Source organism: Impatiens glandulifera, chromosome 4, assembly GCF_907164915.1.
Source record: "Impatiens glandulifera chromosome 4, dImpGla2.1, whole genome shotgun sequence".
NCBI lineage: Eukaryota > Viridiplantae > Streptophyta > Magnoliopsida > Ericales > Balsaminaceae > Impatiens > Impatiens glandulifera.
The window spans coordinates 22,427,644-22,450,672 of NC_061865.1; the positions used below are offsets into that span (position 1 = coordinate 22,427,644).

Genomic DNA, 23,029 nt, shown 5'->3' on the forward strand with positions numbered 1-23,029 from the left:
TAAACTTACCATTCACTTTTTTCCGAATTGCACCACTAGATTGATTGATATTCCATCTAGACAGCCCATATACTTTGCAATTCTACAAATCCTTATATTCTTTACGAAAAAGCATACAATCATTCTGTTAAGCTTAAAACTATAACTTAACTTTCCGAGTTCTTGATTCAAGAAACTTGTTCTTGATTGATAGGACCGAGTATAGAATTCTTTAATCAAGCGCAGCAGATACAATGTGATAAGAGAATTCGAGGTTAAAGAGAGAATAAACCGGGGTGAGAAGAGAATACTACTAAAATACACCTAGTACTCCAAGATAGAGGTTCAAGGCCGATAGAATAACTTAGAGTAACAACTTTCACAAGCTTCAATTCATATCCCAGGAAGTGGGGTGGGCATCAACATTTAAAGCGACTGAATTACCCAAGAGTAGTCGGTTACAAACTTGTTACAACAACTTGTAGAAATAACAGAATTCGGTTTGAGAGAAATATAAGAGAAGGGAAACAAAACAGAATTATTAAACAAAAAACATAAATTGGCTCATGTGCACACTAGGACCGAGAAAAGGGTGCTAGAAATATTCTAGGACCGAGGCCTTGATGCGTAGACCCTAACACATTCTTACACACATCATTTTTTCGTACGATAGACCCATGTATGTAATGAATTTCTTGCACTCATAATACGAATTTGATATCTGATTATGAACTGCTAGAATTTCATCCTTCAATAATCCCAATAACAAATCAAATGACATGTTTTTGCACTAGACTACATTTTTTATGTGAAGAAGTTTAATTAGAGATGAGGCTTTGGAAATTAGAGAACCACAAAGGTGGTTTCAAATCATCCAACAATTTGTAAAATGCATTAGAATCATTAACGAGATGCTCATTTTTACTAGGATGTTCATTGTCATTAGGGTACAAATCAGCGATAAGATCTTCCATTATGTGATCATCACAAACGTCAACATGCTCTTCGATTGTATTACTCTTGTTATTCTGTTGTACAATTATCGGTTTTTCTATAAACTCGTCTTTTGATTCATCTTTCCCACTCTCACTAGCAGCAATTACACTCTCACGTTCAATTTTTCTTTCTCTGTGAAAATACCAAAAACCATAGTTTTGTCTGATGTCGAATACAATCAGGTGAGTTTTAATGACAGTCTTATTCTTATATACTCGATTTGCACACTTTACATAAGGACATGCAATCAAAGATCTACCCGTAGACCTTTCATCAAATTCAATTAACTTGTTAACCCCCTTGATATATTTTGGACAAATACGAAGTATAGTCATCCATGTTTTATCAGGAACTTCCATTGAAACTAGACAAAACATTACTATGTCAAATAAAATATATCCTTCCTAAATCATTCATATACCTAGCTAGTCCAATAATCTAACACACAATCCAATAATCTAACAAATAATATAACATATATAACATACAATTCAATAATCTATTATAATCTAATTAATATACAATCCAATAATCTAACACATCTAATATATCAAACATATCTAACATACAATCAAATAATTTATCATAATCTAAATAACATACATTCCAATAATCTAACATATCTAACCTACAATCCAATAATCTAACATATCTAATTACATAGCTATACCAATCGCTTTTAACAAGGTAATAGCGATTGATTCAAACAAACCTGATTGCATGTTTCTCAGTGTCAAAAACCCCGATGAACTGAACGATTTCATCTCCATCTTCTCCACGTAGGTTTTAATTATTCCACAATTAATTTGTTTTATACCGTAGGATTTTCTAATGATTGATTTGTTTCCTGCAATTCCAAGTTCTACGTTCTATATTCTTTTATAAATTTGATTAGATCGTGATGATGACCATATAAAATTCAAGCTCAACAGACCTGATTACAACTTTCTCATTTTGAAGAATTTTGCGTGTCGAATACCCCGATGAACTGAACGATTTTATCTTTATATTCTAGGTTTTAATTATTTCATCTTCTTGCGATGAGATGTATTTTCCTATGATGATACTAAGCTCCCTCTTTGAAATAGATTTGTAGAAAACTGTCAGCAAAATCGAACCTAATTATTAATTTGCCACCACTAACTGTATTCCGCAATTCATCACTTGGACTGAATCGGAATAGGTTTTTGATGTTTTGTTCTTGGTTTAAATTTTATTAAGAGTGATGATGAAGCTAAATAATATTTTTCAACACTTGGATTGAATCCTTTGATGATAAGTTGCTTCTGAACTCTAACTGTTTACTGTATATTTGTTTGTTCTCATAATATCATGTTTATATTGTTTACTTTTACAATGTTTATATTGTTTGTTCAGCGTCTCAGCAAATAAAGTTTCTCAAAGGAATTTGCTTAAAGGGATAACTGCGGATGAGAGCGCAGTTGTTCATGTAATTATCTATATCCCTTTGTTTTGTGATGCTAACTTTTTATTTGTTGTAGTAAATGTTAACATGATCAAACTTCAAACACAAGCTTACAACTATAACTTATGCAGGATACTTCTTCATTGGGCATTGTATTTATGTGGATATACAGCAACTGTAAAGGTTGTTGGTGATGTGAACAAGGAAAAATCCATGGCACGAGATTTTAGTATTGATGATCAATCAGACGGAGGAGCCAATGCACTTAACATAAATAGTTTCGGATCTGCAATTCATATTTACTACTAATAAAATGCAAATAGGTTCGGATGAAGCTTTCTTGCGTTTGAAGGAATCTGGGACATGTCTTCATCTGAGGGTATGATACTTAACTCATCATTCCCCTCTTATTATTTCATTTTCCCTTTTTTGGAAACATTTATGCCTTAATGATACATATTTGTATTCTTGTCAGTCGGTCGATGAGCTGATGAGTATGGTGCAGGAGTATTATGATACGATTGCATTGCCTAAACTGGTACTAATAGTGTTCATTTTGAATGTTAATTGTTTTTTTGCTAATGTGATAATCGTTAAGGAAATGTTGCTAATGAGGTTAAAACTAAATGTTATGTTTATTAGGTAACAAATTTCAGTTCACTAGAGCTATCCCCTGTAGATGGACGCACTTTGACAGATTTCATGCATCTAAGAGGGTTACAAATGCGCACTTTGGGACGTGTGGTAAGAAGAGAAAGTCATCCTTCTAATTGCAAAAATGGAAATATCATTTGCAATTAATTTCATGAAATTAAGATCTACCGAGCACGTCTTAAATCTTTATTTTGTATTTGAAAATATCAATATCATTAATTTTTCTTGTTTGAAATTTAAGAATTGTTTATTTCACTCCCACTAATATTTAAAAAAAAAACTCATTAGCATCAAATGTTTATTGGCCAAAACAGGTTGAACTTGCAGACAAACTTCCCCACATAAGGTCTCTATGCATTCATGAGATGGTCACTCGAGCTTTCAAGCATGTGATTAAAGCGGTTGTTGCTTCTATTCAAAGTGTGGAAGACTTACCTGCAGCTATAGCTTCATCCTTAAATTTCTTGCGTGGTGTAACCGTGACAGAGGAGGATACTAAAGACTTGCATGATGATCATAATCTCAAACTTCAGTGGCTAAAGTCCTTTATAGAAAAGAAGTTTGGATGGACTTTGACAGATGAGTTTCAGAATTTGAGGAAAATATCAGTTCTTCTAGGACTTTACAATAAGGTAGTATTTTCTTATTGCTTGTTTGATTTTGAGTTATTTGGAAATAATAAATAATCTTGTTATTTGGCTCAATTGACCAAAATATACCCTTAGCATTTGACATCTTAAAAATACTATAAGGAACAAAAAAATGCATTTTTGTAGTATAATCGATGATTTGATGAGTCTGACTAGAGATGTTACTGTCAATACATAATAATTTCATTTCTAGGTTGGACTGGAGATACTTTCCAGAGATTATGTCATGTAAAGTCAAAACTGTTTCAAGAAATCTGATATTGTTGTCGTTGTCCCACATGTAAAGTACGTTCTCTTTCCCTCTCCCGTGTTCATTCAAGAGCTAGTGTGCGAATGCATCCTTTATTTGGGCTGCCCATAAGATATATGCATCATGCAGTATGTAGGATGTTCATCAACAAATGGGCGGACATTATTAGAGTCACCCAAGATAGCATTAGATAAAGGAATGCTAGAAGATGTTGTCAACTATGGAACCAATGTCCGTCCATTTCTCAAAATACAATTAGTTAACGAGCACAAAGTTTTAAAACTAATCAGTTTCATTTGATTAAAGGCATTGACTAAGATGATCGTTGTATGTGATCCCTATCATCGAATAACTGCAAGTGTATACAACCTTTTGGTTGTGGTACTATACCACACATGTGACAAAACTGCACTTCTTCTATATATGAGACAGTTAATTTTCCAAGTGACTTATTTTTCCCTTTATGATTGAACATCATATCTTTATTGTTTAGGAAATGATATACCAACAGAGGGCTTTAAACATCAATGAAAGGGAACTTGGCCTTGATCATCCAGATACCATGAAAAGTTATGGGGATCTTTCTGTCTTTTATTATCATCTTTAGCATATTGAGTTTTCAAATAAGCTCAATGAATCCTATTACATTTCCATAAATGGATAGGGATTGGTTTTCCATGGCTTTCTCTTTCATTATCTTTTTTTTAGAGATTTGTTGTTCATAAGGATAGTATTTCCTTAGACAGATATGTCAATCGTGCGTTGTTCCTTCTACATTTCGCATGCGGTTTATCCCATCCTAACACGGCTGCAACTTACATTAACTGTAGTCGCCTCCAGCAGGAACAAAAGCATAATTATAATATTTTTTTTCGATAAAGGATGTGGCGATTGATTTATTAACCAATCGCAATTTTTTTTTTTAAAGGAAATTGCGATTGGTATACTAACCAATCGCTAGAGACTAAAGGGAATTTGCGATTGGTATGCTAACCAATCGCCATAGGAGAATTGCGAGTGGACATTCACCAATCGCCATAGGAAAATTGTGAGTGGACATTCACCAATCGCCGTTGCCAATTAAGGAAACATCGAGAACACCTTTGTCGATTGATGGCGATTGGTTTATGACCAATTGCTATAGTCTTCTAGCGATTAGTTTAGCGATTAGTTTGGATGTGAATAGCGATTGGTTTACCAATCGCTAGAAGATCTTTTTTCACTGGTAAAAAAAGGCTCTTTACCGACGGTTTTTCCCGAAGGTTTTGTAAACCTCTCCTAAATACTCCCGAGAGGAACAAATCCTTCGGGATTAAAAATAGATTCCGAGGGGGTTGTAAAACCTTCGGGTTTATGAATTATTACCGAAAGTTGTACAAAGAACTTTCGGTTTTTACCTTCCCAAAAAACCCAAAAAAATTCTAAGTGTTGGGTGTGGATTAGTTGCGAAGGTTTTAGGAAAAACCTTCGGTTTTGAAATCCCTTGGATTTTTAATTGCGAAGGTTATTCAAAGACCCTTCGGTTTTGCCTTTTTTGAAAATTTCATTTCCGAAAGTTGTACAAAGAACCTTCGGTTTTGCTCATTTAAAAAAAAAAATAAAATTTTTAAATGGTTGTTTCCGAAGGGTCTTTAATAAACCCTCGGTTTTGACGAATATCAAAACCGAAAGTTTTATAAAACCTTCGGCCTCAACCTCTATAAATACAAACCCTAACCCTTCTCTTTTTCATTCCGCTTCTCTCCTTTCTCTCTCTTCCGCCTCCGCCGCCGCCTGCCTCCTCCAAGCCGCGCGTTCTTCTCCTCTCTTCAGGTAATTTGTTTGATTTGGTTTTTTTGTTTTGTTTATCGTAAGATTTAGATTTTTCTTAAGTTTGTATATATATATTGTAGATCTAGATTTATGTTAGTTTACGATTTTTTGTTTGATGAATATATATATATACATATATCTGAAATGCATTTAGGATATGGGTGATGATTCGACATGGAAGAGACTTCGGCGTACACCGGAGAAACTGCATCCGTGTTACCAGAATCTTATAAGACAATCAGAAATTGCGGCACGTGAGGAAGAGGTCAGAAAGATGACGCTGGAAATGGAACAAATCCGACTAAGGGATGCCGAAAGAGGTCGTTTGCTCAGTGAAATCAAAGCGGACCGGGCCGAAATGTCTCAGAGATTAGAGAATCTCGAACAGGAACTTGTCTTGTTGAGGAGTCGACTAAATGAACCACCCCCTCCTTCCACCCCATCTAATAATTAATTTGTTGATTTATTATGGATTTATTATGGGTTTATAACAGTTATGTTTTAATATTTATGAATTATTGTTATTATGTTTATTTGGTTTGGTATAATTTGTTTTATTAAATAATTATGTTTGGTTTACTTTTCATATTTTTTTTAAAAAAAATTGCATCGGGTAAAAAATTGCATCAAATAAACAGGGGTAAAAACCGAAGGTTTTCAAATAAACCTTCGGTTTTGACCCTACATTAAAAAAATCAGATTTTTTTCTAAGTATGGGGAAGGGTAAAACCGAAGGTTTTCAAATAAACCTTCGGTTTTGACCCTACATTAAAAAAATCAGATTTTTTTCTAAGTATGGGGAAGGGTAAAAACCGAAGGTTTTCAAATAAACCTTCGGTTTTGACCCTACATTAAAAAAATCAGATTTTTTTCTAAGTATGGGGAAGGGTAAAAACCGAAGGTTTTCAAATAAACCTTCGGTTTTGACCCTACATTAAAAAAATCAGATTTTTTTCTAAGTATGGGGAAGGGTAAAAACCGAAGGTTTTCAAATAAACCTTCGGTTTTGACCCTACATTAAAAAAATCAGATTTTTTTTCTAAGTATGAGGAAGGGTAAAAACCGAAGGTTTTCAAATAAACCTTCGGTTTTGACCCTACATTAAAAAAATCGGATAATTTTCTAAGTATGGTGAAGGGTAAAAACCGAAGGTTTTCAAATAAACCTTCGGTTTTGACCCTACATTAAAAAAATGATTTTTTTCTAAGTATGGGGAAGGGTAAAAACCGAAGGTTTATTTGAAAACCTTCGGTTTTGACCCTACATTAAAAAAATGATTTTTTTCTAAGTATGGGGAAGGGTAAAAACCGAAGGTTTATTTGAAAACCTTCGGTTTTGACCCTACATTAAAAAATGATTTTTTTCTAAGTATGGGGAAGTGTAAAAACCGAAGGTTTTCAAATAAACCTTCGGTTTTAACAATTCCCCAAAAAAATCTGTTCAAGGTCGAAACCGAGAGGTATATTTAATACCTTCGCAAATAAACATCAAAACCGAATTTCATTTTATAACTTTCGGTTTTCACACTACCTAGTTTGTTAAATTATTTTATTTTTAACCCACTAATCTTAACTTCTAACTAATATAATCAGTTTTGTGTTGTATTTTAAAAATTAATATTGTGTTTCATGTTCAAATATTTATGATTGTGTTTGATTCTTATAGAAAAGTCTATATGAATGTTCATGTTTCATTATCTTATGAATGTATGTAATGTTTGATCATATGGATTGTGCAATATTTTAAAGACATCAAATGTGTTTAATTAATTTTGTTAAAGGTCATTAGAAGGTGAAAAATCAAAGAATTTAACAATTTATCAAGTGCTAAATCCGAAAGTTATATACTTAACTTTCGGAAATAACCATCAAAACCGAAAGTTCTCAAAGAAACTTTCGGTTTTGACATTTCTCAAGACCGAGTGTTTTATATAAAACCTTCGTTTTTGATGGTTATTTCCGAAAGTTAAGTATATAACTTTCGGAATTAGCACTTGACAAATTGTTAAATTAAAGTATTTTTTCTTTCCAATATAGACTCCTAACTAGTATAATCAAATGTGGGTTATATTTTAAAAATTAATATTGTGTTTTATGTTAAAATGTTTATAAATGTGTTTGATTATGTAGAGAAGTGTTTATGAATGTTTATGTTTGATTATCTTATGAATGTGTGTAATGTTTGATCATATGGATTGTGCAATATTTTAAGGATATCAAATGTGTTAATTAATGTTGTTAAAGGTCATAAGAGGGTGAAAAACCAAAGAATTAAACAATTTGTGGATTGTTAATTCCGAAAGTTATATAATTAACTTTCGGAATTAACCATAAAAACCGACAGATTTACCAAAACCTCTCGGTTTCATGTAATTAAATTTAATATTTTATATTTCAAAACCGAGAGGTTTGATAACACTTTCGGTTCTCCAAATTATCAAAACCGAGAGTTTTAATAAAAACTTTCGGTTCTCAAAATGATCAAAACCGAGAGTTTTAATAAAACTTTCGGTTCTCAAAATGATTAAAACCGAAAGTTTTCAGAAAACTTTCGGGTTTAATCATTTTAAGAACCGAAAGTTTTATTAAAACTCTCGGTAATCACTTTATTAAAAAATTAAAACTCTTTCTTTTCCCCCGATTCTTCTTTCCCTAATTTTCTCTTCCCTGCTTCTTCTCCCCGCTCCTTCAGCCGCCCGCGCCGCCTTCATTCTTCAAGACGACGCCGCCCGAAGACGACAACGCCCGAAGACGACGCCAAGAGGACTCCGCCCGAAGACGACGCCGCCGCCCTTTCAGTCGAAATCAACAGGTGACCGCGCCCCTTCTTTTCTCCAAGCCGTCGCCGCCATCGCCCGCGTCAACGACGCTGCTCTCCTCGCCTTCAGATCTCCTTCAAAGGTTAGTTATTTCATAATAACAGTTCTATATATGTGATTTAGGTTAGATATATAGGATTGAAATATAGGATTGAAGTTTAGTTTAGAATATTAGGGTAAAATTTTGATGTTTGGTTAGATTTATTGTTCAATTTAGGGTTTTAGTTTGATTTTGTTTTGGTTTGATTGGATTGATAGTTTGTTGGTTTGATTGTTGTTAAATTGAAGTTTGATTTAGGTTAGATATTTATGATTGAAGTTTAGGTTAGAATTTTAAGTTAAAAATTTGATTTTGGTTAGATTAAAGTTTGATTTTAGGTTATTTGTTTGATTTTAGGTTATATTTGTTTGATTGAGTTGAAAATTTTGTTGATTTTGGTTAGTTTAGGTGATATTAGTTAGATTTTAGTTTGATTCATGATTTTATAGTTTTATTTTAGGTCTTTTGTTTGATATTTGGTTATTTGTTTGATTATGTTGAAAATATGGTTGGTTTGGGTTAGTTTAGGTTTTTTAATTTGATGTATGTATTGGATTATGTTATTGGATTTGTTTTTTGTAATTGGTTGTTGGATTTGGTTTTAGGTTATATTGAGTTTGGTTGTATGATTTTCTAGGTTTTGGATTGATTATTTTCGTGGATTGATTTGATATATATGTTTGGTTGAATGTTTGTTGGTTTGATTGTTGTTGAATTGATGTTTGATTTAAGTTAGATATGATTGAAGTTTAGGTTAGAATTTGAGGTCAAAATTTGCTTTTGGTTAGATTGAAGTTTGATTGGAGTTTGATTTGGTTAGATCTATTGGTTTGAATATTTGGTTATATTAATGTTGGTTATTGTTATTAGGTTTGGATTAGAAATTTCAGTCGCCCGCTGCCCGCCCGTCGATCTACATCCGCTGTTCTTCTTCGTCGCTCTGTTTGTTCAAGGTTAGTCTTGTTGGTTTATTATATGCTTAGGTTAGTTTCATGTTAGATTTTTGTTGGATTTTCATGTTAGACTTAAGTCGAGATTTATGTTTGATTTGAAGTATGTTAGATTAGGTATTATGTTTGATTTACGTGTCATTATGTTAGATTAGGTTTGAAATGTGTATGAATGAAATAATTTTGAATTATAATTTATTGTTTTGAAATGTGTATGACTGAAATAATGTTAGAATATATGTATGTTATATTTAACTTAGATTTAGGGTTTAGGTTTTATTATTATTTGTTTATGTGGAATTTTGGTTATAATATTAGATTAAATTCATTTTTGGTTGGATAATGATAGATTAGTTAGAAATTATGTTAACATTATGTAAGCCTAATTAATTTAGACAAATTTAAGTAATTAATAATGCGGGTTGTTTTCCATTTTATTAGAAATATGGAAGTACCCGATAAAAGCTGGATGACCTTACGTCGAGATCATCCAGATTACGAGGAAGGTGTTGACAAATTCCTCGAGTATGCTGTTAGGAATACATCCCGACAAACCGTGAAATGTCCCTGCGTGAAATGCTTGAACACGCCGTTTATGGAAATAGACGAAGTCAAGACTCACCTCATCGTTTATGGAATAAATATTCATTATGAGTATTGGTATTTTCATGGAGAAAAGAGACGTACTACTCAAGTGGTTAATGAAGATGTCGATGAAGATGCCGATGACTACGATGATGATGACGACGATGATCAGTCGGAGGATGCCGTGCCGGAATTCAACGATCAGACACAGGAGATGAATAATACAGTTAATGAAGAGGTCAACGAAGAACGTTATATGCACGAATTTATAAACGATATGTTCCCCAACGTTAATGACGTCCCGAGCAACGATCAACCAGTCGAAGATGCGCAAAGATTTTATAAATTGCTTGATGATTGCAAACGGCCATTGTATGAAGGTGCTCGAATAACGAAATCATCGGCACTACTGAAACTACTTCACATAAAAAATGTATGTCAATGGACGAATTCTTCGTTCGATATGTTGCTGCGTCTGCTTAAAGACTACATATTACCGATTGACGCTCAATTGCCAAACTCGTACTACGAAAGTAAAAAATTCATTACTGATATCGGGCTAAAATATGACAAGATAGACGCGTGTAAGAACAACTGTATGCTATTTTGGAAGGACGACATAAATGAAGATTCTTGCAGAGTTTGCGGTCTTTCAAGATGGAAAGTCGACCAAACAAGTGGGACAGTTCGGGAGAAGCAAAACGGGAAATTCATTCCAAAAAAGGTGTTGAGATATTTCCCTTTAATACCAAGACTGCAAAGACTATACATGTCCTCAAAAACGGCTCCAATGATGAGATGGCATAAAGAAGGAAGAGTTGACAGTGATACGTTGAGACACCCCGCTGATTCCTTAACTTGGAAGACGTTTGATGAAAATTATACAGATTTTGCTTCAGAATCCCGAAACGTAAGACTTGGTTTATCAAGCGATGGATTTCAACCATTTGCAAATGGGAAAAAATCATACAGTGTTTGGCCGGTAATTCTCGTCCCTTATAATGTGTCACCCACGACTTGCATGGATTCTAGCAATTTCATTTTATCTATGTTAATTCCGGGTCCAAAGAGTCCGGGAGATGCAATTGACATATTTCTCCAGCCATTGATCGATGAGTTGCATGAACTGTGGCAAACAGGTGTGAAAACGTTTGATGCACACACCTCGCAATACTTTAACATGCGAGCGGCGTTGTTGTGGACCATTAACGACTTTCCCGCATACGCGAATTTATCAGGCTGGAGTACGAAAGGTAAATTTGCTTGTCCTTGTTGTAACAACGACACGGTATCCCTTCGATTGGTCCATGGTTCCAAACAATGTTACTTGGGTCATAGACGTTTCCTTCCACCGAAGCACAAATACAGAAGGGATAAAGAGTCGTTTGATGGTCGAACTGATTATAGGGATCCCCCTAGATTGTTAACGGGCCAAGAAAGTTATGAGCAAGCACGAGACCTAGAAGACATTATTCTTAGTGCGGATATGAGCAAGAGAACCAAGATATATCATGAAACGCGGGGCGACAATTGGAACAAACTTAGCATTTTCTTCCGTCTACCTTATTGGAAATCGCTATTATTGAGACATAATTTGGATGTGATGCATATTGAGAAAAATATCTGTGATAGCGTGTTGGGAACAATAATGAATGTGAAAGAGAAGACTAAGGATGGTCCTAAAGCTCGTAAAGACTTAGAACTCTTAGGCATAAAATCATGGTTACATCCTATAAATGATGAAGGAGTTGTTCATTATCCAGAAGCGCCTTTCACTTTGACATCCGAAAATAAAATACGTCTTTGTAACTTCTTGAAAGATCTCAAGTTGCCTGATGGGTTTTGCTCAAATATCGGGGGTTGTGTAAATTTGGAAGAGAAAAAACTTTCGGGATTAAAGAGTCACGATTGTCACATCTTGTTGGAATATCTAATTCCTTTAGCAACTCGTGGATTGTTTCCAGAGTATGTGTATGATGCGTTAGTAAATCTGTCTCGTTTCTTTCGGTTGTTGTGCTTCAAAGAGTTGATTCAAGAGGACCTGGAACAATTGTACATGGATATTACATTGACACTTTGCAAATTTGAAATGATTTTTCCGCCGTCCATCTTCGACATCATGATGCATCTCCCGGTTCACTTGTCATTTGAGGCTTTGCTTGGAGGACCTGTTCAGTATCGATGGATGTATCCCTTTGAACATTACATGGGTACAATGAAAAGATATTTGCGGAATAATAACCACCCCGAAGCCTCTATAAGCGAGAGCTATCTTGTTAACGAAAGTATTAGCTTATGTGCCAGGTATATGGAGGAACAAGATCAAGAAAATGCACAACCTGAAATCTCGGGGATTTCAATATTTGCATCATTAGAAGACCTATCCAACGGAAAAGTATACAACTTGGATTATATAGATCGAGTGACAGCCCATTCTTACATTTTGAAAAATTGTCCCGAAGCAGAACCTTTTTACATGTAAGTTTCAAAGTTGCTGTTACTAATTAGCATTAAAGAGTGTTACTAATTAGCATTCGATCTATTTGCAGAGATTATAACAACGAGTCAAGTGGAGAAACGTTTGCCGCATATTTCAAACATCGAGTGAGTAAATTACAAACCATATATCCTAACTCTTTTTATTCATATTAACAACTTCATTTCGGATACATATATAGGTCGCCCATTTAACAGAAATGAACGACATATCAAGAGACCTCAAGATCTTAGGAGAAGGTCCAAGTATGTACTCGTCTATGTATGTTTGGTGTAAAGTAAACGGATTCAAATTCTGTACAGAAAAACACGACGAAGGTTTGACAACTCAAAATAGTGGGGTGGTTGTTGAGGGGTACAACGGTTCTGAAACTATGTCATACTACGGAGTTTTGACGGATATAATCGAATTACAATATTATTCTCACAAACGAGTTGTTTTATTCAAATGTAAGTGGTTTGATACACACTCGGGGGAACTAGGAGTGAAAGTGGATAAATATGGCTTCGTAAGTGTAAATGTAAACCGAATTTTGAAAACGCAAAGTCAAGACCCGTATATATTGGCGAGTCAAGCAAAACAAGTATTCTACGCCCCTGATATGTCAGCCCGACCCGGTTGGAAGATTGTGACAAAAATAAAACCCCGGTTTACAAACATATAGTTGAGATTAATTAATTAGGTAGATTTAATTATGTTTTTAACTTTAAATTCATTTTTATTACTACTTTATTTCAAGTATTCACTCATTTTTATTAATGGTGTGAATTAAGAATGTCTGAAGGTCCTAAAACAACTTGGAAGAGTATGAGGAAGACACCCAAGAAATTGGATAAGAGTTACCAAAACCTACTTGCCCAATCCGAGTCGTTAAAGCAACGAGGATCGTCTTCGAGAGACCAACCACCGATTCCTGTGGTCCCGATAGCTACTGCGCCTCCCCGAACATACGAGACGGATGACGATATTGATGACTTCGCAGAGTATATAGAGAGCACATTCGCTGATAACGTGCCTACCGATGAGGCTGAAGACGAGGGTCTTGAGGAGCCTATCGAGGAGCAGGATGACGAGGAGGAGCACGGGACCACTCCAGACCCATCATCGACAGGTATTTCGTTTACAAATTAGTTAGTGTTTCAATTGATTGACATATTTAATTAAGATTTTGATAATTTCGAAGAATCTTCTGCCCGCAAGAGACGGGGGAAGAACAAGAATATTGCGCTGTCTAAGAGGCTAGCGGGGACGAGGATCCCTCTAACGTTTAGAGAGAAGGATGGGAGGCCAGGCGGTACAGACGTGGGAAGGACACTGTGGTCTAGACATGTGGGGTCGATTATCCGGAGCCCCGCAGCCGTCTCACACCGTCTTCTCAAGTGGAAGGCTTTAAGTGCAGACCAATTGGATTCACTGTGGACTGCTATCAAGGTTAATAATTATTACTTGATTATACATTACGTCATGAAATAATTATTTTTCACATTTGGATGTTATTTTTTTCAGGATCCGTTCGAAGCGACTAATGGTGACATTGACTCTTTTCGAACGAGGGGGTTGGGACACGCCAATCAGATATGGGATAGATGGCGGTCGGATTTGAACAAGAATTATATCCGCGTCCACAAAGGAGACGAGGCGGCGGTACTGGCTAATCCTCCACCGGACTACGATCGAGATGATTGGGAGTTTGTGTGTCGCAACCATTTCTTCACAGAAACGTTTAAGGTACGGTTTCATAATTCAAATAAGAGTTGATATTAATTAATCTAACTTCATTTGTTATTTCAAATACAGAGACACAGTACTACAAATATGAAGAATCGGAAGAATCTGAAATTCCCACATCGAATGGGAAGTAGACCGTTTGCACAAATTGAAGACGAGTTGGTAAGTACATTATTTGTAATAACTTAATATAAAGATTGTTATTAATTATATAAATCATTTATTTCAACAGGCGATTGAAATGGGACGGCAACCGTCTGTAATTGAAGTATTCAAGAGGACCCGTACACCAAAACCGACACAAGAAAACCCAACACCCGTCCCGGACGAACACGTGCAAGAGAAAATTGTAAGTGAATTGAATATGCCTAGTTTTTTTATTATAGAAATGATATTTTATTTTAATTGTGCAGGCTGAGATGGAGGAGGTTGTTAGTAACGAACCGGGAATATCTGATTTTGAATTGACGGAGAGGGTGTTCGGACAACAAAAACACGGGGTCGTCTTCGGAATGGGATCAGGCGTCCGACCCACACACTTTCGTGAGGATCGTCGTAGTGGAAACAGTTCACAGCGAAACAATGAGCGATTGTTAGAAGAGAATCAAATAATGAAGCTCAAGCTGGAGGAACTGGAGAAGAGAGATGAAGAAAGAAGGCGGAAAATGGATGAAATGCAATTGGAAAAGCAAGAAATTGTGGAAAGAATGGAGAGGGAGAAGTTAGAGATTACCGAAAAAATGGAGAGGGAGAAGTCAGAGATGAACGCGAGAATGGAGAGAATCGAATTATATATGAGGCAACAACCACCTCCTCCCCCCACAAGCTAAGGTTGTTTCGATTATGAACATGTTTTCATTATAGTAGTTGAACTTATAACAGATTGTTCGGAATATTTGTTTGGTTTCGAATTTTGTAATGTTCACGATCAATTAATGTGATCGTTTAATGTATGCTGCATTTCTTTTATCATTAATATATTGGTTTGGCTGAACAGGTTTTGGTTATGTTTTGGTTGCGAGCAAAATAATCCGCACATTTTTAAAAATTTAGGGGAAAAAACCGAAAGTAATATTGAAATCTCTCGGTTTTTCTCTTTTTGAAAAAAACGAGAGATATTAGAAACCTCTCGGTTTTAAGCCAATGAGAAAACCGAGAGTTATATGACAAACCCTCGGTTTTTATCCTTAAGAGGAAAACCGAGAGTTATTCACAAAACTTTCGGTTTTCCTATTCGGGTAAAACCGAGAGTTTTCATATAACTTTCGGTTTTCTTGAAAAGGAGAAAACCGAGGGTTTTGCAAAGAACTCTCGGTTTTACAAGAAGAGGAAAACCGAGAGTTATTTACAAAACTTTCGGTTTTAACCGAAGAGGAAAACCGAAAGTTTTGTATATAACTCTCGGTTTTCCTCTTCGGGTAAAACCGAAAGTTCTTTGCAAAACCCTCGGTTTTTCCACACAGAGAAAAACCGAAAGGTCTGTATAAAACCCTCGGTTTTTCCAAAAAGAGAAAAACCGAAAGTTCTTGTAAAACCCTCGGTTTTTTCAAAAAGAGAAAAATACGAAAGTTTTCATATAACTCTCGGTTTTTCTCTTTATGGAAGTCCCGAGAGTGTCAATAGCGAGGGATGGCGAGGGTTACTAAAACCTTCGGTAAGGTGTCTTCACCGAAAGTTATAGGGTCAAAACCGAGAGTTTTAACTCTCGGTTTTGACCCTTTTTTCACCAGTGTTTTACTAGTGATACAAATTCGGATAATCCAATAACCTATCTGTAAAAATCCAATAACCTATCTGTCAAAATTCAGATAATCAAATAATACAAAGAAAATTAACATGATAATATAGAGTCTGATCGAAGAACGAAAATTGGAAACACTAATCTGCCAAATTTAATTGAAGAACGAAATCAGATCGATTACAAATATATAATATATATAAATCTATCTATTAGATTATATAATCTAACATATAATTGAAGAACTCACCTAATGAACAGTGACATTGGACGACAGTAGAGCGCAAGAACGGGGCTAGATCAAAGAACCCTAAAACCTGTAAAATTTGTATGAAGAACTAATTGAAAGAACTAATCGAAGAATTGAAATTGATAAAGTTAAAGTATGGAGACTAGGCGAGCGAATGAAGAACCGAAGGAAAGAAAGAAGTACAGAAAGAAGAATTACATATAGTCTATAAGTATTTATAACGACATTCACATAAAATCGATACAGATAACCTTTTAGGAAAATGAAACAAAAGGCGTGATATCTGTAACGGTTTTTTAAAGAACCGTTAAAGATGGTTTTATAAGTATATGTAACGACATTTACATAGAGTTGTTACAAATACCCTTATAGACGTGATATTTGTAACAGTACTACGAAGAATCGATATAATAAAAATATTAAATAAAACATATATCTAATTTAATATATGGAATGAAATAAGAATAAAATCCAATCACAATTATCTATATAATTGTAAAATCTATTAATTTTATGGAATGAAATAAAAGATTGTAATATAATTTAGTAATAATGTATACATAATTTTATACTAACAATATTTATATGAATTATTATTTTTTTTTAAATTTTATTGTATTATATATTATTATAAGTTTTGTTAAATATTATAAATATTTCAAATTAGAAATAGAAGAGTTTTGTTGAATATTTCAAGATCAAATGTTAGTAGTACGTATACATTTCACCATCATTAATTTTGTTTGAATCATAATTAAACACTTCATGATGGACGACTTAAATAGACAATCAGCCTCTCTTGAAAATTTTTCATATTTAATTTCATTCGAAGTAAAGATAGATATTTCTTAAAAGAGATTGATAATTATTCAGAAAATTTATTAAAGAGAAGCGATAGATCAATAGTTAAGTGACTAAAGGATTTGGTTTCTCCTTGTGATCTTCAAACTTCTAAACCAATATGCAATCGGGTCCTAATTCTTAAATATCTTCAATTATCTTTTAACAAATTGAAGAATATCTCAAATGATCGAACTCGGATTGCATATTGGTTTGAAGAAATTACATTAGTAAAAAAGTTTCAATAGCGACCCCAAATGCCGACGGGAACAAAAACCGTCGATACATAGAATATCAATGCTAACCAGGGAAATAGTGGTAGGTATTAAAAGTTTAATAGCGACCACTTAAAAAATTCTCGATATTGTGGCCATTATACCGATGGTTTTTTTAGACCCTCGGTATACCGTCTTAATTTAAAAAAATGTAATAAAATATATCATATATTATCAAATTAAAATACTCTTCATCTCTTTAATACATAATTTTTAACTTGATTACTCTTATTTCACAATTTAAGCTATATTATATTTTCTTTTACATTATTATTATTATTATTATTATTTTTTAAAATAATATATATATATCTAAACAAAATATATTTTTAAAAAATATATATCTAAATATCTAAATGGGATTTATTCATAAATAATATAACAAAGTATAATTAGAGCTGGATTGATTTGGTTTTGTTTTATTTTTAATAGAAGGTAACTATCTTAATTATTACGGTTAATTTTAAAAAAAAATTGATTCATATTTCATCTAAATTATTTTTATCTTTTTAATTTTTTTAAATATTTATTAGATAACAATTAAAATCACAATTACATTACATTATGAAAACATTTTTAAACTCTATCTATATTAAAGACATTTTCAAACTCATTACTTCCCACCATAAAAATAAATATATAAAATAACTTTTTATTAATAAATTTCAACTAGAAATATATATACCAAAAAAATAATATAAGATATTTATAATTTGTGTATAAAATAATGCTCTATAAATTAATAAATTAAGTTTTCAGAACTCTTTTATAACAAAATATTGATAACTTGATGGCATTATATATATATATATATATATATATATATATATATATATATATATATATATATATATATATATATTGTGATTTAATTTGTTTGAATATAAAAGAAAATTGATAGTGATTAGTGAGTAATTAGAAAGATACATGTTTGCACCAAAAGATACAGTAAGTTGTAGAAGCGAGAATAAAAAATATAATATTCAATTCTTAAATACATTGCAAAAATACTAAAAACTGGTCAAATTTCATAAAAAATGTCAAAAAAAAAAAATCAATAAACTTAACAATAATAATAGTGATGATAAAAGAAACTCCATTTCTACTACTATAATAGTAATAATTAAAATTAATAGTAATGATTAAAATAAAGAAAATTGATTTTTATATTGGCCGCATCGAATTCAACTATCTAGATGATAACCACACGTCAGAATCGACCTCAACAACATCGAATCGTCCGAAACCGCAACAGTCGGATACTACAACTCGTCCAGCAGATTCGTTGAGGTCAATATGCGAAACGGCCAGAACATACATGTCTGGATGGAGTTTGACGGCACCGAATTCGAAATTAATGTCACAATCTCCCCAATTAGATTGTCTCATCCGTATATGCCTCTTCTGACTTTTAAAGATCCCGTGATTGCCAATTACGTATCTGCGGAGATGTTCGTCGGATTCTCTGTTTCCATAACAACTTGGATTAGGCTGCAAAGGATTCTAGCTTGTAGCTTTAACAATGGAGGAATTTCCAAAGATATAAACACTACGGATTTTCCGGTCTTTAGGCCTAAAGTTCGTATGCTCTTTAGACCATATTGAGCTTATGTTAATTCCATGAATGGAAAACTGATGGATGTTAATTTTGTGATTGGTTACAGATGAAATGGCTGAGAAAAAAATGAAAAAGTATATAAAAGCTTCGCTGCATGTTATACAATACATAGAAAAATTGTATATGTCGAAGAACATCGAGTAAGATTGGTAGTGCCACAATATAAACCAGGTTAGAGGTTTTCAGACCATTAATTTATGATTCTTCAGTAAAAGGTTTAAGTGTTTTTATGATTTTTCTGTTTTAAGTTCTCTCATCCTTCTTAGATTAATATTGAAATCTTTGTTAGTAGTTAAATTATGTAGATATTGAAGAATTATATATGATTTGAATTATAATTAGATAAGAGATGATTGCTCATTACACTTGAGTTATTTGAATTTAATCTCAAATAATGAGTATTCCATTACCAATGTTATTATAATTATACTGTTTGAATAAATAAAATTTGTTGATATCTAAATCTGGTTGAATAGGATGAGAACCCGCGATTAGAAAAGTAAGAGGAAGATAAGAAGATAATAGCCATATGTTTCAAATATCATTATTGAAATGTTTCAGTTTGTAATATATATATAGAAAAATGTAAGAAAACCCTGATATATATATATATATATAATAGCATAAAAGACTATATTTGTTTCATATATATCAGGTTTTCTTACATTTTTCTTTTCTCCATTGACGATCTTTAATATAGTTTATCTTTGTGGTTCAGAATTAAGTAAGTAGAATGATCATTAATACTATATTGATATTATGATTTAAGATAATTTATATATCAATAAGTGTAACATGAATAATATATAGTTGGTATTCCAGAAGGTGATAGAATCCTAAACCTAATGAGGCAGAAGCAACTCAATGAAAATAATGATGAAATAAGCTGGAAAACAGAAAGCAATGAGAAGTTTATTACAGGAAAGGCATGGGAAATTGTTAGAACAAGAGGACAGGAGGTAGATTGGCATAATGTGGTATGGTCTCCAAAGATTATTCCTCGTCACCAATTTATTCTCTGGCTGGTATACAGGAAAAGGTTGACAACAAAAGACAGAATTCGAAAATATATAAACATTCCTGATATCAACTGTGTCCTATGTTTGGGAGTTGAGGAAAGCATAAACCATTTATTTGGGGAATGCTCTTTTGTAATACAAATCTGGAGGATGTATGCTGCAAACATGAACATCATCAACTTTCCAAGAATATGGGAAGAAATCCAAGAGTGGATGAAGAATAAAGCAAAAGGAAGATCCTTCTATGTAAGTATGTTGAAATGCTACTTTGGAGCAGTAATCTACAATATCTGGAAAGAAAGAAATTCAAGAACTCACAGTGGAAGAAGTAGAACCGCTGAAGATATTTGGAGAGATATAACTTCAGATGGAAATGCACTCATTCAATCCTGGAGAGGAATCGAAAGGAATGAAGAGAATAGAAAGCTCTGCCATATATGGGATATTTCGTTTGAGAAGATCACAAGTAGAATAAAAGTAAAAACGTTGTAGGCGCTAATTGATTATTGTTATTGTCTGTAATTCAATTATTGTTTCATTGTCAAATCTAGAAATTGTCTAGATCTGATCTTAAACTTTTGTATTTTTTTTCCCTCTTTTGGGTTTTTTTAATGAAATGGCACTAAGCTGTTTTCCCAAAAAAAAAAAAAAAAAAAAAAAAAAAAAAAGAATAATATATAGTTGATATTTATGGTTCAAAATTGAGTAAATAGAATGATCATAAATGATATACCGATATTAGGATTTGATATGATTTATGTATCAATATGTTTAAAAGGAATATTATATAGTTCATATTTGTGATTTAGAATCAATCAAATACAATGATCTAGTAGTTATATAAGATTTGTGCATAATTCTCTTTTGTTTTTGGTTTAAGTGGATAAAGAAGATCCAGTTTGTGTGCTTTAAGGAGGATTCATTTGAAGTGTGAAGTGGAACTGATGAACTTTCTCAAGAAACTTTCTCACTTCTCTTACTTGAAATTGGCCGTAAAAAATACTATATATTTGGTTCATATATATCAGGTTTTCTTACCTCTCTTTTATCTCCATTGACGTATCTTTAATATAGTTTATCTTTGTGGTTCAGAATTATGTAAGTAGAATGATCATTAATGCTATATTGATATTAGAATTTGAGATAATTTATGTATCAATAGATGTAACATTAATATTATATAGTTGATCTTTATAGTTCAAAATCGATCAAATAGAACGATCATGAATGATATACCGATATTAGGATTTGATATGATTTATGTATTAATATGTTTATAAAGAATATTATATAGTTAATATTTGTGATTTAGAATTAATCAAATACAATGATCTAATAGTTGTGTAAAATTTGTGTATACTTCTCTTTTGTTTTTGGTTTAGGTGGACAAAGAAGATCAAATTTGTGTGCTTTAAGGAGGATTCATTTAAAGTGTGAAGTGGAACTGATAAATCTTCTCCTGAAACTTTCTCATTTTTCTTGCTTGAAATTGGTCATTTTGTTAGTAACTTCGATTTTCTGTTTTAAGTAAGAAAATAGTTGTTACCTAATTATTGTTCTAAGTTATGAAATAGTTTATTCAAACATTGAAATTAAATATTTTATAATATTTATGTTTGGTTTATGTTTTAAGAATATATAGTTTATTTTAATAATATATAAATGATACTATAAACATGTTACTCAGTGATTGCCATAGACCATTTTACGGCGACGTTAAGAGTGGTCGTCATAGAGTTCTCTATGACAACGGTAAGAATGGCCGTTAGAGTCCTCTTTGGCGACGGTAAGAGTGGTCGTCATAGAGTTCTTTATGGCGACGGTAAGAATGGTCGTCATAGAGTCCTCTATGGCGACGGTAAGAGAGGTCGTTATAGAGTCCTCTATAATGACCGTAAGAGTGGTCGTTATAGAGTCCTCTATAATGACCGTAAGAGTAGTCGTTATAGAGTATTCTATGGCGACGGTAAAAGTCGTCAGCATAAAGGGCTTTATGACGACGGTACTAAAATGGTCGTTATATGTGTTTTGGGGCAATAAAGATAAGGGCGATGCCGACGACTGCCTTTTACCGTCGCAAATTATTTATAGCGACGATTTATATCCCATTACCGACGACCCATACCGTTATTATTGAACTTATTTTTACTAGTGTCAATAGTTTAGGAGAATCTATCTCAAATTCATTATGGAGAGAAAAGAAAGCATTCTATTTATAGGCCTTGAAAATTATTTGGAAAAGAAAATTAAGGACGATATTTGTTGGTGGTTTATTGATAGTAAAAAAATAAAGAAGTATATGTAATAGTTATATAAAGAATCATTATTGATTGTTTCTCAGTATCAGTAGCAGTTCTTTGTATAAGCGTTATAGATACTATGATTTTCTCTTCGTTTTTCGAATCGGTAACGGTTATACAAAGAATTGTTACTGATTGTATCTAAGTATCAGTAATGGTCAGTAACAATTTTTTGTATAATCGTTACAAATACCATGCTTTTTCTCTGTTTTTTCAAACAATGGTACCTATAACGGTTATACAAAGATCTTTTATTGATACTTAGAAACAATTAGTAACGGTTCTGTGAACAACCGTTACAGATACCCTTATTTCGAAAAACGGACAGAAAAATATGATATCTGTAATGATTTTTTCTAATAGACGTTACTCATATGTAGTATCAGTAACGGCTTTATAACCCCGTTACAAATATTAATATATCTGTAATGGCTGTATAGAGTCGTTACAAATAATATTTTTTAATAACGACTGTATACAATCGTTACTGACTTTTGTTATGAAAAGTTGTTTTTCTACTAGTAAATCTTAAACGATCAATGATTTTAATTCATTATCAAAAGGTTTTAAATTTCAACATATAACACGAGTTGTTCATAATTAT

At 32.9% G+C, this 23,029-nt stretch overlaps 1 non-coding gene and 1 pseudogene across 1 annotated transcript; both read left to right on the plus strand.

Annotated features, from left to right (window-relative positions):
• The first annotated feature begins 1,695 nt into the window (after positions 1–1,695).
• On the plus strand, positions 1,696–22,165 carry LOC124934954 (annotated as a pseudogene).
• Positions 1,870–1,973, plus strand: LOC124937164. The gene has a single exon (XR_007099274.1). It is a non-coding gene; the product is annotated as a small nucleolar RNA Z107/R87 (small nucleolar RNA).
• Positions 22,166–23,029: the final 864 nt, after the last annotated feature.